General features: G+C 44.9%; 1 long non-coding RNA gene across 1 annotated transcript in view; it reads left to right on the top strand.

The window, feature by feature from the left end:
- The window catches only part of LOC142249430 (uncharacterized), an 83,175-nt gene extending 73,087 nt beyond the window's left edge, over window positions 1-10,088 (top strand). The window contains exon 3 of the long non-coding RNA XR_012725047.1: window positions 9,938-10,088. This is a non-coding gene — a long non-coding RNA (uncharacterized LOC142249430). The remainder of the gene's footprint in view (window positions 1-9,937) is intronic.
- Window positions 10,089-13,304: the final 3,216 nt, after the last annotated feature.

Here is a 13,304-nt window from a genome sequence, read left to right as displayed (position 1 = left end):
CCAAACTCTAACTGCCTGGTTCTTCCCGCCTCCAGGGCTGTGAACTCCTAGGTGGGCGGAGCCAACCGCCTGGCCCACCCCCTGGTGTGAACATCAGCCTCTGGAGGAAGGCAACAAGGATTTTGTTAGCTTTGGTGTTCCTAACTGGGGTGTAGGGTGTGGTGGTGTGATGACCTGTGACCCCTGGCTTGCCCAGGGCGTCACAGCAGGAGCACAAATTGAGCAGAAATTACTTATCTATTGCATATCTATCTCATTCCACCTAGGAGGTCCTAACAGAGAATTCTGAACCGTAAGTGATATAAATCAGGAGAACATCATTATTAAATATCTGTAATTGGCGCCTAAAACTGTCCCCAGTGGAACTTGGGATGTAATTTCACTGGCTCAGGCTCATCCAACCAAATATTCGAGCTACAATTTAACATCAAGCCAATTAACCTGGAGGAAACTGGAGATCATACAAGCAACACTGAGAAAATCAACATTTCCATATAAAGTCAATATACATTCCATGGAATTGAATATTACGCCATGATCATTCTGCTTACTAACTTCTCAGACTCCTGAATTGACGAGATGGCCGTTCTTCCTTAGCTAAGGCTGCTTTCACACTACGTTTTTTTAACATGCGTTCTGAATTTTTTTTTGCTCCAAAAGCGGATCCAGTACAAATGCGTATTCATTTAATTGCATTTGCAATGGACTTGCGTCAACATGCGTTCACATGCGTTTGCGTGCAGTTTTGTCAGAATCCAGCGACTTGCAGTTTTTCAACATTGTTTAAAAACGCTACTTGTAGTGCAAGTCACTGGATTCTGACAAAACTGCACGCAAACGCATGTGAACGGTGGTATACTGATAGATAGGATCCTGTTTGGTTTACTGAGCATGCCCAGAAACCACAGAGAGTGAGTTTGTTTCTTTCTCTCTCTCTCTCTCTCTCTCTTTCGTTCTCTCTCTTCCTCTCTCTTTCTCTTTCTTCCTCTCTCTTTCTCTCTCTTTTTCTCTCTTCATCTCTTTCTTTTTCTTTCCTACTCACTCTCTCTCTCTATCTCTCTCTCGTTCTCTCTCTCTCACTTTCTCACTCTCCCTTTCTCGCTCTCTTTCTCTCTTTTTCTCGCTCTCTTTCTCACTCTCTCTTTCTCTCTTTCTCGCTCTTTATCTCTCTCTTTCTCGCTCTTTCATCCTCTCTTCCTCTCTTTCTCTCTTTCTCGCTCTCTTTCTCTCTTTCTCTCTCTCTCTTTCTTCCTCTCTCTTTCTCTCTCTCTCTTTCTTCCTCTCTCTTTCTCTCTCCTCTCTTTTTCCCCAGTGGCATCTGAATTTCCAGTCTGTCACGTTCAGTTCCCCTCACTCCCGATCACATGACTCTAATGCCCGCCCGTAAACTTCAAGTGGCAGGATCCTGCAAAATAACACATGCGTTTGCATGCGTTTTTCTTTATAAAAACAGGATCCGCTTTTGCAGCAAAAACATGATCATAACGCATGTTAAAAAAACGTAGTGTGAAAGCAGCCTAAGATGACGTCTTTCCAGAGAGGGGAGTCAAAACTTTTAACTACCCATTGGCTAAGATAATGGGACCAACAAAGGGTGGGCCACATTTCATCAAGGGCTATATGGCAGATACGAGCTGTGTTGTCATAAGGGTCTTCTACCCAGCTATTCCGAATTATGTTTGATTTGTTCGCTTAAAAAAAACACTCTGTTAGCCTCCCTATACATTTAAAGGCATAAAATATGTATAGTAGGTCCCCAGAGAAGTCAAAAAGCTTCTAGGAAACCCCAATACAAGTCTACATAGAAAGCTGCTGGTCACACTGGAAGGTAGAAGAAAGTGGCCGTGAGTAGGACACCTCTTCCAGAATATTAACATGCCCTATTGGAGTAGGTGAAAGATCTTCTTGTAAAAGGGGCCACCAAACATCTGAGAGCCAGTAGCCCCCTTAGCTACCTCTCCTGTTCTAGACTTATGAGGAGCAAGAACCCCTTGAAGAAGCTGTCTGTTGGTGAAACCCTCTTTCTTTTGGAGGTGTCTTGGTTCAGCTGGTATGAAATGGAAAGCAAATTTACATGATGTTTCCCATGGCACATTGCCTGAAAATATGTTTCTCTATGCACCGCTGTGTACAGTCAATTAGGAACAGAGCCTCCCATCACTATGTTAATGGTACCCAAGGCAAACAACAGTGCCCTGCTTCACATTGATGTAGGAAAAAGCCCCAAAACAGCTGTATTTAGATGTGTTCCTCTTCTTTTTGAACTAGTCTCTGGTTTGGCTGGTCTGAGATAACTTTATTTTTTCTGATGGACATATAATTTGCTTGCACTGCATTAACCATAAAACCATACTAACACCATTTTTGCCAATAGACCCGATGTTGCTGACTTTTGGTGCTGAAAAATTGAAGAATTGATGTAAATCCTTCTGACAAATTGGCTATATAGGTTTTGTTCCAGGTCATTTTGGAGGGTGTTTTGTGGAGCATGGCTTTCGCACAGAGTTTTGCCCAAACTTCACTGACTGTCATGACAGTGTCAGGCTCTTTCAGATTGCAGATTCCAACACTCTATCCGATGGTTTCTCTGGTGGCTGGGATCAATATAGGCAGACGTGGGTGTCGAACTGCTGTGTGCTGATTCATGGGCAGGCTAGCAAGAGTTAGTTTCTGCTGGTCTCCTTGCTCCTTTGATCACATGTTGTGGGGAGAACTATCACATCTGCTCTGCTCCTATTTATGCTGGTTGAATCTTTCCACCCATGCCAGCTATAGTTTGTCTTTGTTGGTCTGTGAGGTTTGGTGTCCTAGACTTTCTTGTGCTTATTGCTTGGTGCAGTTGAGGTTGTTGTTTAGTAGCTTGTGGAAGTACAGTGACTCAGTGGTTAGCACTACAGTCTTGCAGTACTGAGGTCTTAGGTTCAAACCCCAAAAAGGACAACATCTGGAAGAAATTTGTATGTTCTCCCTGTGTTTTTGTGGGTTTCCCCTGGGTATTCCAGTTTCACCCCATGTGGAATGAAATACTTAAAAAAGTGTAAAACAACTGAAAATATGTCTTATATTCTAGGTTCTTCAAAGTAGCCACCTTTTGCTTTGATTACTGCTTTGCACACTCTTGGCATTCTCTTTATGAGCTTCAAGAGGTAGTCACCGGAAATGGTCTTCCAACAGTTTTGAAGGAGTTCCCAGAGATGCTTAGCACTTGTTGGCCCTTTTGCCTTCACTCTGCGGTCCAGCTCACCCCAAACCATCTCGATTGGGTTCAGGTCTGGTGACTGTGGAGGCCAGGTCATCTGGCGTAGCACCCCATCACTCTCCTTCTTTGTCAAATAGCCCTTACACAGCCTGGAGGTGTGTTTGGGGTCATTGTCCTGTTGAAAAATAAATGATGGTCCAACTAAACACAAACCGGATGGAATAGCATGCCGCTGCAAGATGCTGTGGTAGCCATGCTGGTTCTGTATGCCTTCAATTTTGAATAAATCCCCAACCGTGTCACCAGCAAAGCACCCCCACACAATCACACCTTCTCCTCCATGCTTCACGGTGGGAACCAGGCATGTAGAGTCCATCCGTTCACCTTTTCTACAAAGACACGGTGGTTGGATCCAAAGATCTCAAATTTGGACTCATCAGACCAAAGCACAGATTTCCACTGGTCTAATGTCCATTCCTTGTGTTCTTTAGCCCAAACAAGTCTCTTCTGCTTGTTGCCTGTCCTTAGCAGTGGTTTCCTAGCAGCTATTTTACCATGAAGGCCTGCTGCACAAAGTCTCCTCTTAACAGTTGTTCTAGAGATGAGAAGGTGTGTCCAAACTTTTGGTCTGTACTGTGTGTATATTATATATATATATATATATATATATATATATATATATATATTATATAAGATTGGCATCCGCACCGTCGCAGCTACAACCACAAAATTTTGCACACTCACATGTCTGGACCCCGAGAGCGTCATATGCTATGTTTTGAGGGGAAATTTTAACCCCGCGCTTTACAGTTAATCGCCTAAAAACCTGCCTCCATTAAAGTGAATGGAGCTGGGAGCCACAGTGCAGCCAGAACTTCAGAAGAATGCGCAGCCACGCCCTTATATGGAATGTTAGCGTGTCACAGAGCAGCCAAGGTAAGAGACAGACACAGACAGGGAAAGAGGCAGACACAGACAGGGTAAGAAACAGACATAGACAGGGTAAGAGACAGACACAAAGAGACAGACACAGACAAAAAGACAGACTGACAGGGAAAGAGACAGACAAAGAGACAGACACAGGGAAACAGACAGACAGGGAAAGAAAGGGAAAGAGACAGACAGGGTAAGAGACAGGCAAAGACAGGTAAAGAGACAGACAAAGAGACAGACACAGGGAAAGAAACAGCGGGAAAGAGGGAAAGAGACAGACAGGGAAAGAGTAGGAAAGAGACAGACAGGGAAAGAGACAGACAGGGAAATAGACAGACAGGGAAAGTGACAGATAGACAGACAGGGAAAGAGATAGATAGACAGACAGGGAAAGAGATTGAGACAGACGGAGAAAGAGACAAAGACAGTCAGAGACAGACAGGGAAAGAGTAGGAAAGAGACAGACAGGGAAAGAGACAGACAGGGAAATAGACAGACAGGGAAAGTGACAGATAGACAGACAGGGAAAGAGATAGATAGACAGACAGGGAAAGAGATTGAGACAGACGGAGAAAGAGACAAAGACAGTCAGAGACAGACAGGGAAAGAGACAGACAGACAAAGAGATAGAGAGAGAGACAAAGAGATATATACAGAGGGGGAGACAGACAGAGAATGGGAGAGTAACAGAGAAACAGTTACTATTTATTTATCTATTTATACCTTCTATCCCGGGAATGTTAATACATTCTATTTTGTTAACCACAGTTATTAACCCAGGCGAAGCCGGGTAGTACAGCTAGTATATATATATATATATATATATATATTTATTTATTATTTCCTCCGGTCTTTGTGTTTCCTCCTGACTCTCTTACTGTCTTAACCTTTGTGTGTGCGTCCGGTGTGACTATGCGTCCGATGTGACTAAGCTTTGTTTTCCCCTCGTCTGTCTTTATCTATGGGTTTTATCACACTCCTTTCCCATCCCTCCCTGGGGCGACGGAGAGAAGGAATCAGATCAGGACTGATCAGGAGCAGGGCCAGGAAGGAGACTCGGGCCTCTCCACCATCAGGAGTATCCCTGAGATTAGGGATAGTAAAGGGCCCCCTAGCCTGAGGGATAGCTTAAGAGCCCCTGTTTCCTGCTTTCCCATAGGCATTGTGACGTGACAGTGGGTTAAATATCCGAATTTTAGTTTTTGAAGTATGAATAACACCTGTTAACATCAGCTAACTTATGTTTTCCACATATTTTTCTGCACTACAAGGAAGCAAAAGCAAAAAGCGACTCCCGTTTCTAAACCTGCTATACAAAACTGCAAAATCTTAAACATAAAGACTAAAGAGCTAATGTAATCTCAGGCCGAACTTCACCTTTCATTTTTAGCATTTTTAGTTTTCTCAAAAAGCAAGTGCAGATTGGCAGTGGTTTGGGTTCCCATCGACACATTCCAGCTGGTGTGTTTCTCTAAAGGAGTAAACATGAGAACTGCGGTTCGCTGCCAGTCCTCACACAAACAGGATGTGTAATGCTCCGAGAACTTAGTAAGAATAGTGAAGTCTTATAAACAGGACGTGCACTGCACATTACACACAGTGCCCTCCACCACTGCCAAGCCTCACAATCACCAGACTGGGCTGCAAACTATCAGACTAGCATCGCTCAATAGTTTTATGATACACTTGAAAAATTTGAGTCACACTTTTGAAATGAGAAGCTTACAGGATTAATGACAATAAGTACATAACTGAAAAGTAGTGGAAAATGTTAGATTATGGCTTTTATGATATGTGTCGCTCATGGCTGAGGGTTATGACTCGCCCACCCCAGGGCTATGGGACACCCGGTGCCGGGTCGGACTAATCTGGGGGTCGTCAGTGGTGGCGGGGCCCGACTCCGTGGCCCTGGTGGGTGTCAATTAAAGTGGCTTGGTGAATAAAGTTTGTGTTCCTGACGCCACCTGTGGTTTGCGGCTATTAAGCCGCCGCTGCTGTATGAGGCCTCCGGGGTGATGGAATGGCAGCAATGGTGGTACTGCTCCCCACAGTTGGAGCGGTACCCCGGGGCACTGTTGGTGCTTGTGAGTGTCTATGCAGATGAAATAACAGAGGCAACTCCAAGGGTGCAGTTCAAGTTGTTTACTCACAGTTCCTGGTAGGTGCACACTGGGGCCTCTGGACTGCTGAGACCCACTGTCAGGGACCTCCGCCGATCCTGGTTAATTTCTGGAGTAAAAGCCGGTACCCTTCTCTCAAGTGTCTGTCTGCAGCTGTCTCCTTAAACCTTGCCTTTGTAGGATGAACCTGGCTCGGCCTCCACAACAGCCTCCAGGCTGGGGGGTCACCTGTCGGATGTTTATCCCCTTTCTAGAGGTTCTGCGGTGGGCTGTGGCCCTTGGAGTTTACAACTTTCCCTGGGCCTCGGTTTTTACTGTTTGGAGATGATTTTGCACTCCTCCGGTTTCTAGGGACCGTCCCCTGTTGCAGCTTGATCCCTCCACCGATGTTCCTGTTGAACAGGCCACCACAGCTCAACAGCTATCCGTGGCCCTGGAACCCTTCTTCTCTGCTTGGTGTCACCTGGACCCTCTGAGTCCCAGGATCTTCACCAGGAAGCGTCTCTTTATTTCCTTAGCTCCTGACTGACTCGAGCTTTCTTTCTTCTTCCCCTTCTCGTCTGCCTCACGCAGACCTCCTCCTCCTCCTTCCCTCTCTCTCTTTCTACTCACTAAACCTGACCTTCCTTTCACTGACTGCACTCTGGTGGCTCCTCCCACCTCCCCAGTTTCTCTGATCTACCCTATAGGAGCAGGGATGGGTCTTACGGCCCCTCCCAGCATGCAGCATGGGAGGGTAACTGCCACTGTCCCTGGTCCCAGTATGTACCTAACAATGGGTGTTGTGTAGATTTGCCAGGGGACCGGCGTTCACTCCTTTCCTCAGCCAGAATGGGGCATCACACCGCTGGATGGGGTGCAATGTCCTGTGGCGACGGAAGCCTCAGGGGCACCACAGTTACTTGAACTGAAATAAAGGACAAATGTTAAAATATATGTCATATATAGAGATGAGTGAACCAGAGGTTCAGTGTTCTTACCAAATACAGGCCGTACCAAAAAAAAAAACAGTTCGAGTTCGGAGTTCTGGTGCTTTATGTATGAAAACCACTTGTGTGAGCATTGCTGTGCTCGGGTACGCTCAGTGCTCATCCCAGTGCGAGCCGCTTGCAGTGGTTGATTGGCGCACCCTGTCGGTATCAATGGCGTGATCGGATGTAGTGTGCACCGAACAAAATAAATGGAAAAACCATGCTCACCCTATCGTGAAAGTGATCTTCTATTGGGGTTCAGGTCAAGTCCGGGTCCCAAACCGAACTTTATCTAAAGTTTGGTTGATACCCACTGAACTGAACTTCATGAATCCGCTCCATCTCTGGTCATATATAGAGATGAGTGAACCCGAGGTTCAGGGTTCATACCAAACACAGATTTTACAAAAGAAAACCAGAGTTCAGGTGCTTTGCGTATACAAGCCATTGGCGTGAGCATCATTGTGCTCGGGTACGCTCGGTGCTCAGCCCAGTGTGAGCCGCTTGTGGTTTTTGATTGGGGGTGTAACAGCAGCATAATCTGATGTAGTGTGCACCAAACAAAAAAAAAGAAAAACCCTACCCTTCCCCGGAAATGATCTGTTTATGGCTGGCTGTATGTGGACGGTGACCAGACATGCCAAATGAGTGACTTCCACTGGTGTTCAGGTCAAATCTGGGTCCCAAGGCGAACTTTATCCAGCCGAACCAAACTTCTATGGGTTCGCTCATGTCTAGTCATATATCGTCTGGGTCCTGGGACAGACACTAATAGTGAAGGGCATGTGTCGCTCTGCCCATCCACTGTAATGCTTCACCTACCTATGCGAAAATATGCACATCTTAATACCTGCACATTACACTCACATACTGTATTTATACTACACACATGCACAAAAAACATATATAAAATATATAAAATATGCACATATACGATTACACATCTAAAATTTCGGATGAACTTATTCAGACAGTCAGAAAAAAAAAATTAACCAGACAAAACAATCACTGATCTCAGGGAGACCAGCCAGAGAAAAACACTGCCGGCAGCCAACGAGGGCGCTCAACACAGTGAAATCCTAGGTGCATTGCCCCCTGGGAAATATGCAAATCAAAAAAGGTCCGTGGAGCCTCTGTTAGGAGTCTCAACACAGAAAACTAGCTAGATATCCCTCCGGGAAGGACCTAGCCAAGGAGTGGCTCTTTTTAGGAGACCACCATAACCACCATATTAAGTGGCCCTTTTAGTCAATATCCAACTCTTTGACAAGTTTAAAGATATGACAAGGGAAATACCAAGGCCAGGTATCCATCCACAGACAGCTGTTTCGGGGTATTGCCCCTCATCAGTGTGGAGCAGGATTCTGGCCAGGTGGGATCAATGCCTAGTAGACCAACAAGACAAAACAATCACTGATCTCGGGGAGACCAGCCAGAGAAAAACACTGTAGCCAACGAGGGCTCTCAACACAGTGAAATCCTAGGTGCATTGAAAGTTGTTTTCACCTTCCAAACGTATAACAGCCAGACCTTTTTATTTTTTATCTAAATTTCTCTATATGAGGTCTTGTTTTTTGCGAAGCAAACTCTAGGCTTTTTAAAGGGAACCTGTCAGCTCCCATATGCATTCTAACCTACAAGCAGGGGGATATGTGGCCTAGTAACCCCTTCCTTCCCATCCCTGTGTTGTAATATTGTGTAATATGAATGTAGAAAAATATGTTTTATTAGTTACATGTTCCCTATGTAAATGATCAGAGGGTCTAGTCCCCTGGGCGTCGCATCGCCCTGTGGGCGTTATACCATGGATTTACATCAGTGACGTCATCGTCAGCTCCTTGAGATCCCACGCATGCGCACTTACCATTCCCGGAACCTTGTTATCCAGGTGCTTGCTTGTTGGCTTCAGACGCACTCTGCGCATGGTCGGAACCGCATGAGTCTTCTGAACATGCGCAGTGTGCGTCTGAAGCCGACAAGCAAGCACCTGGATAACAAGGCTGCGGGAATGGCATGTGCGCATGCACGTGACGTCGCTCATGTAGATCCATGGTATCACGCCCACAGGGGCGTGATATCACGGAAAGTATGCAAACGCCCACGGAGTGATGCAACACCCAGAGGACTAGACCCTCTGATCATTTACATAGGGAACATGTAAGTAATAAAACTTTTTTTAAACATTCATATTACACAGTATTACAACACAGGGATGGGGAGGAAGGGGTTTCTAGGCCACACATCACCCTGCTTGTAGGTTAGACCTCACAGGTTCCCTTTAAGGCATCATTTTCCCATTCACTATTATAAGATTTAAATGCATATTACTTTTTGCTATGGATAAAATTAATTTAAAAAAGTACAATTTTTTTAACCATTTACCAAACACCATAAATTAAGTGCTTAATGTATTGTATGGGTTGTTACGATTACTGGGATATCAAATATGTCTGTATTATTAACTGGTTTGCAACATTAATTTAAAACTGTATTATACATTTGTGATTATTAATTGTTTTTTAGTTAAATTTTAGAAAAATAAATTTCTAGTATATACTTTGCTGCTTTTTTTTAATCTATAATATACAGGCATCAAGGGATGTGCTAGATAATAGAGTTGTAAGTACTAATACATAACATTTAGATCATTAGGTAGTGAAAATTTTAATTTATAAATTCACTAAATATTGATATATTTCTCTCTTATCTCTTAGGGTGAAGCCTGCATTTTTGGATGAATATTTGGAATATTCCTTAGCAATGACTATGTGGCTGCGTTTCTTTGCCTTTCGTACGTATTGACTTCTTCGCCAACACAGGGACTCTCAGGAATTGGGATTCCAGATCTTCAGCTCTTAATATGGAGTCGATAAATGATTTCTTTCAAAGGATCTATGACATGATACAAAATAAACACGAGCAAGGGATTTACAACACCATCTGCCTGGGCGTATTGCTCGCTCTCCCGATACTTGTGTTACTCGTTACTAGCATTATTTGTTGTCACTTCTGCTGTTGTCGGACCAGAAAAAGTAACAGTCTGAAACCTCCACCGGGCAAAAAGAAGAAGAAAAATGAAGAAGAGGACTTTTGGATACCGAGTCCACAGGCCAAGTCAATCATGCTGGAAAAAGTGCCTTCACTTTCTGTATAGCTGGGGATGAAATGGACTACAAGACGCTTAGGCCGGTTTCACACATCCGGCTTTTTGCCGTTTTGCCGGATGCGGCGCTCTCCCGTACAGTTAATACAGTACAGTGACAGCACAACAAGCGCCGGTCACATGCTGTCATGTGACTGGCGCATGTGACCCGGAAGTTACAGTGCTGTCATTGTACTGTATTAACGGTACGGGAGAGCGCCGCATCCGGCAAAACGGCAAAAAGCCGGATGTGTGAAACCGGCCTTACCTGCTGGAGCTGAATGCAAAGTGGACATCAACTCTTGCCACGAGTTTTATTAACCTGCAGCCTGAAGAAGGACAATATCCATCAGATTTGTCCATCAAGGACTCAGTAGACAAAAAGTCATCAGTCATTACACATTTCCTTTACTATGACATGAACAATAAAGGATGGAGTATTGTGGTGGTATTACAAATACCCAGGCTCGTTATACTCCCATTATCCTATGGAGTAACAGGAGTATGGGTATAATCAAAGAAAGGTCTCCATTAGACAGTATAAATTGGTGCAGAGGTAGCAGTTGCACCAATACCTTGTGCCTATCTGTGGCCCTGCCATATGGTAGGTGGGGGATTCTGTTACAATATTTGTATTGGAGCTCTAGAGCTTCAAATTAACTTCACATGTCATTAGACAATGACCTATTGTTTAAAGGGAATCTATCACCAGGTTTTTCCCTTTATAAGCTGCGGCCGTTATATACAGCATTGTACTCAGAATCAGACTGGCCACCGGAGGACCCACCAGTAATACCAGTCCTGGCTGCAGTTACCTGGATTGAACTCCGGAGCTCTCAGCTGAGCTCCGGAGTGCAACCTGGACTGAACTCAGGGTTTGCAGGACTGATTCCACCGACTGATTCCACAGGGATTGCGATTCAGTTCATGTCACAGCTGTGGATAAACCGGGCTGCACTCCAGAGCTCAGGTGAGTGCCTGTCCGCAGCTGTCATGAACTGAACCGCAATTGCCGTGGAATCAGTCGGCGCTCGCGGTTCAGGTAAGAGCTCCTCCGGTAGCCAGTCCAACACTGAATTTGTATGGTATATAAAAGCCCAGGCTGCTCAATATAATGTAAAAAAACACCTTTATAATACTCACCTAGGATGGCAATGGGCATTGCTGCTCTTGGTCCGGCGCCTCCTCTATCTTGTGCGATCACCGTCGTCCTGCCCAGCCCTGTGGGCATGACGCATCCTACGTCATTCACAGAGAGGCCTCCATTGCGCTCCTGAGCATGCGCACTTTGTCCTGCCCGACTCCAGGCAGAGCAAAGTACTGTAGTGCGCAGGAGTTATAAAAGGTCAAAGATTGCCCGTGCATGCGCACTACAGTACCCTCAGTCGATAAGATAAAAGTGCGCATGCGCCGGAGCACAATGTAGGCCTCTCTGTAAATGATGCAGGACACATCATGCACACGGGGCTGGGAAAGAGGATGGTGATCGCACAAGATGGAGGAGGCGCCTGACCGAGAGCAGCGACACCCATTGGACCGGACCGCCCATTAGGTGAGTATTATAAAGGTGTTTTTATACATTATACAGAGCGGCCTGGGCTCTTATATACAGTAATCTAGAATGCTGTATATAAGAGCTCACTGGTGGTGGTCGCAGCTCTTAATGAAAAAACCTGGTGACAGGGTCCCTTTAAATCAGGTTTTGTATTTTCAATGAATTTTTTAATATATTTTTTTACACTTTTTTATTATTTTTTCATATCATTATCTACAATAAAAAAAATCTTGCTATTTCCACACGGACACTAGGTCTAATTTAAGAATTCCAATTCCTGTTGGACATAGGAAAAGTAGCTTTAATAGACTGACTCAAACTCCGCTTGTTACAGAAGTATATTCTGATGATGATTAAATCTGGGATAACATCATTATGCAGAGAGGGGGAGAAGGTAAGCTGTGACCAGTGGCTTAATTTGAAGTTTGTGTGCCCCAATGTAAAATCTCCATCTTGGCCTCAAACTATTACTCGTCATTAGTGTTGAGCGAGTATGCTTGTCACTACTCGGTACTCGCACGAGTATCACTGTACTCGGGCTACTCGGCGGGTACCGAGTACTTTCGCGATACTCGTGCTGTACTCGTGGTCTTCATGTTGGCGCTCTTTTTAGAGCCAGCCCTCATGCAGGGATTGGCTGGCAGACTGCAATGCCACAGCCCTGTTACTTGTGGAATTGCAGTGATTGGCCGGCCCTCACAGAATGACCGTGCCTTTAGCCCGACACTTCCCCGCTCGGCTACGGCCCCTCCCGCACTCCACTCCGCGTGTATATATATATGCACGCTTACACACACACGCACGTTTTTTTTTTTAATTTACAGTTTTATGGTTTCTACATGCTGCCGGTGGTCATTTCACAAAAATACTCGGGTCTCCCATAGGATAACATTGGGCTCGGTGCTCGGGCCGAGTACACGAGTATCTTGGGATGCTCGGCCCGAGCCTCGAGCACCCGAGCTTTTTAGTACTCGCTCATCACTACTCGTCATATGTGACAAAGAGACCTTTTGAGTCCCTGGTGTGATTACAGCCTCTGCATATACTATAGTTACACCCCTGGCTGTGATATTATATTGTTCAAAGGGGATATTGTGCTATCTACTGTAAACAGTGATGGGCGAATTGTAACTATTCGTGTTCAGATAATGCGTACTGAATACCGAGTACTATTCCAGTATTCGTCACAAGAAAAATGCTCGGGTTCCCCATTGACTTGCATTAAGTTCATTATTCGTGACGAATACCGAATAGTACTCTGGGATTCATTATGAATATTCCAAACACGAATAATTGCAATTCGCCCATCACTAATATAGAAGTGTCATTTGTCATTGTAGTTATGTCTGTGCTGATAATGAGACTGCTGAAAACTCCGTTCTAC

The sequence above is a fragment of the Anomaloglossus baeobatrachus genome, chromosome 8, assembly GCF_048569485.1.
Source record: "Anomaloglossus baeobatrachus isolate aAnoBae1 chromosome 8, aAnoBae1.hap1, whole genome shotgun sequence".
In the NCBI taxonomy this organism is placed as follows: domain Eukaryota; kingdom Metazoa; phylum Chordata; class Amphibia; order Anura; family Aromobatidae; genus Anomaloglossus; species Anomaloglossus baeobatrachus.
This window is presented reverse-complemented; position numbering and strand designations above follow the sequence as displayed.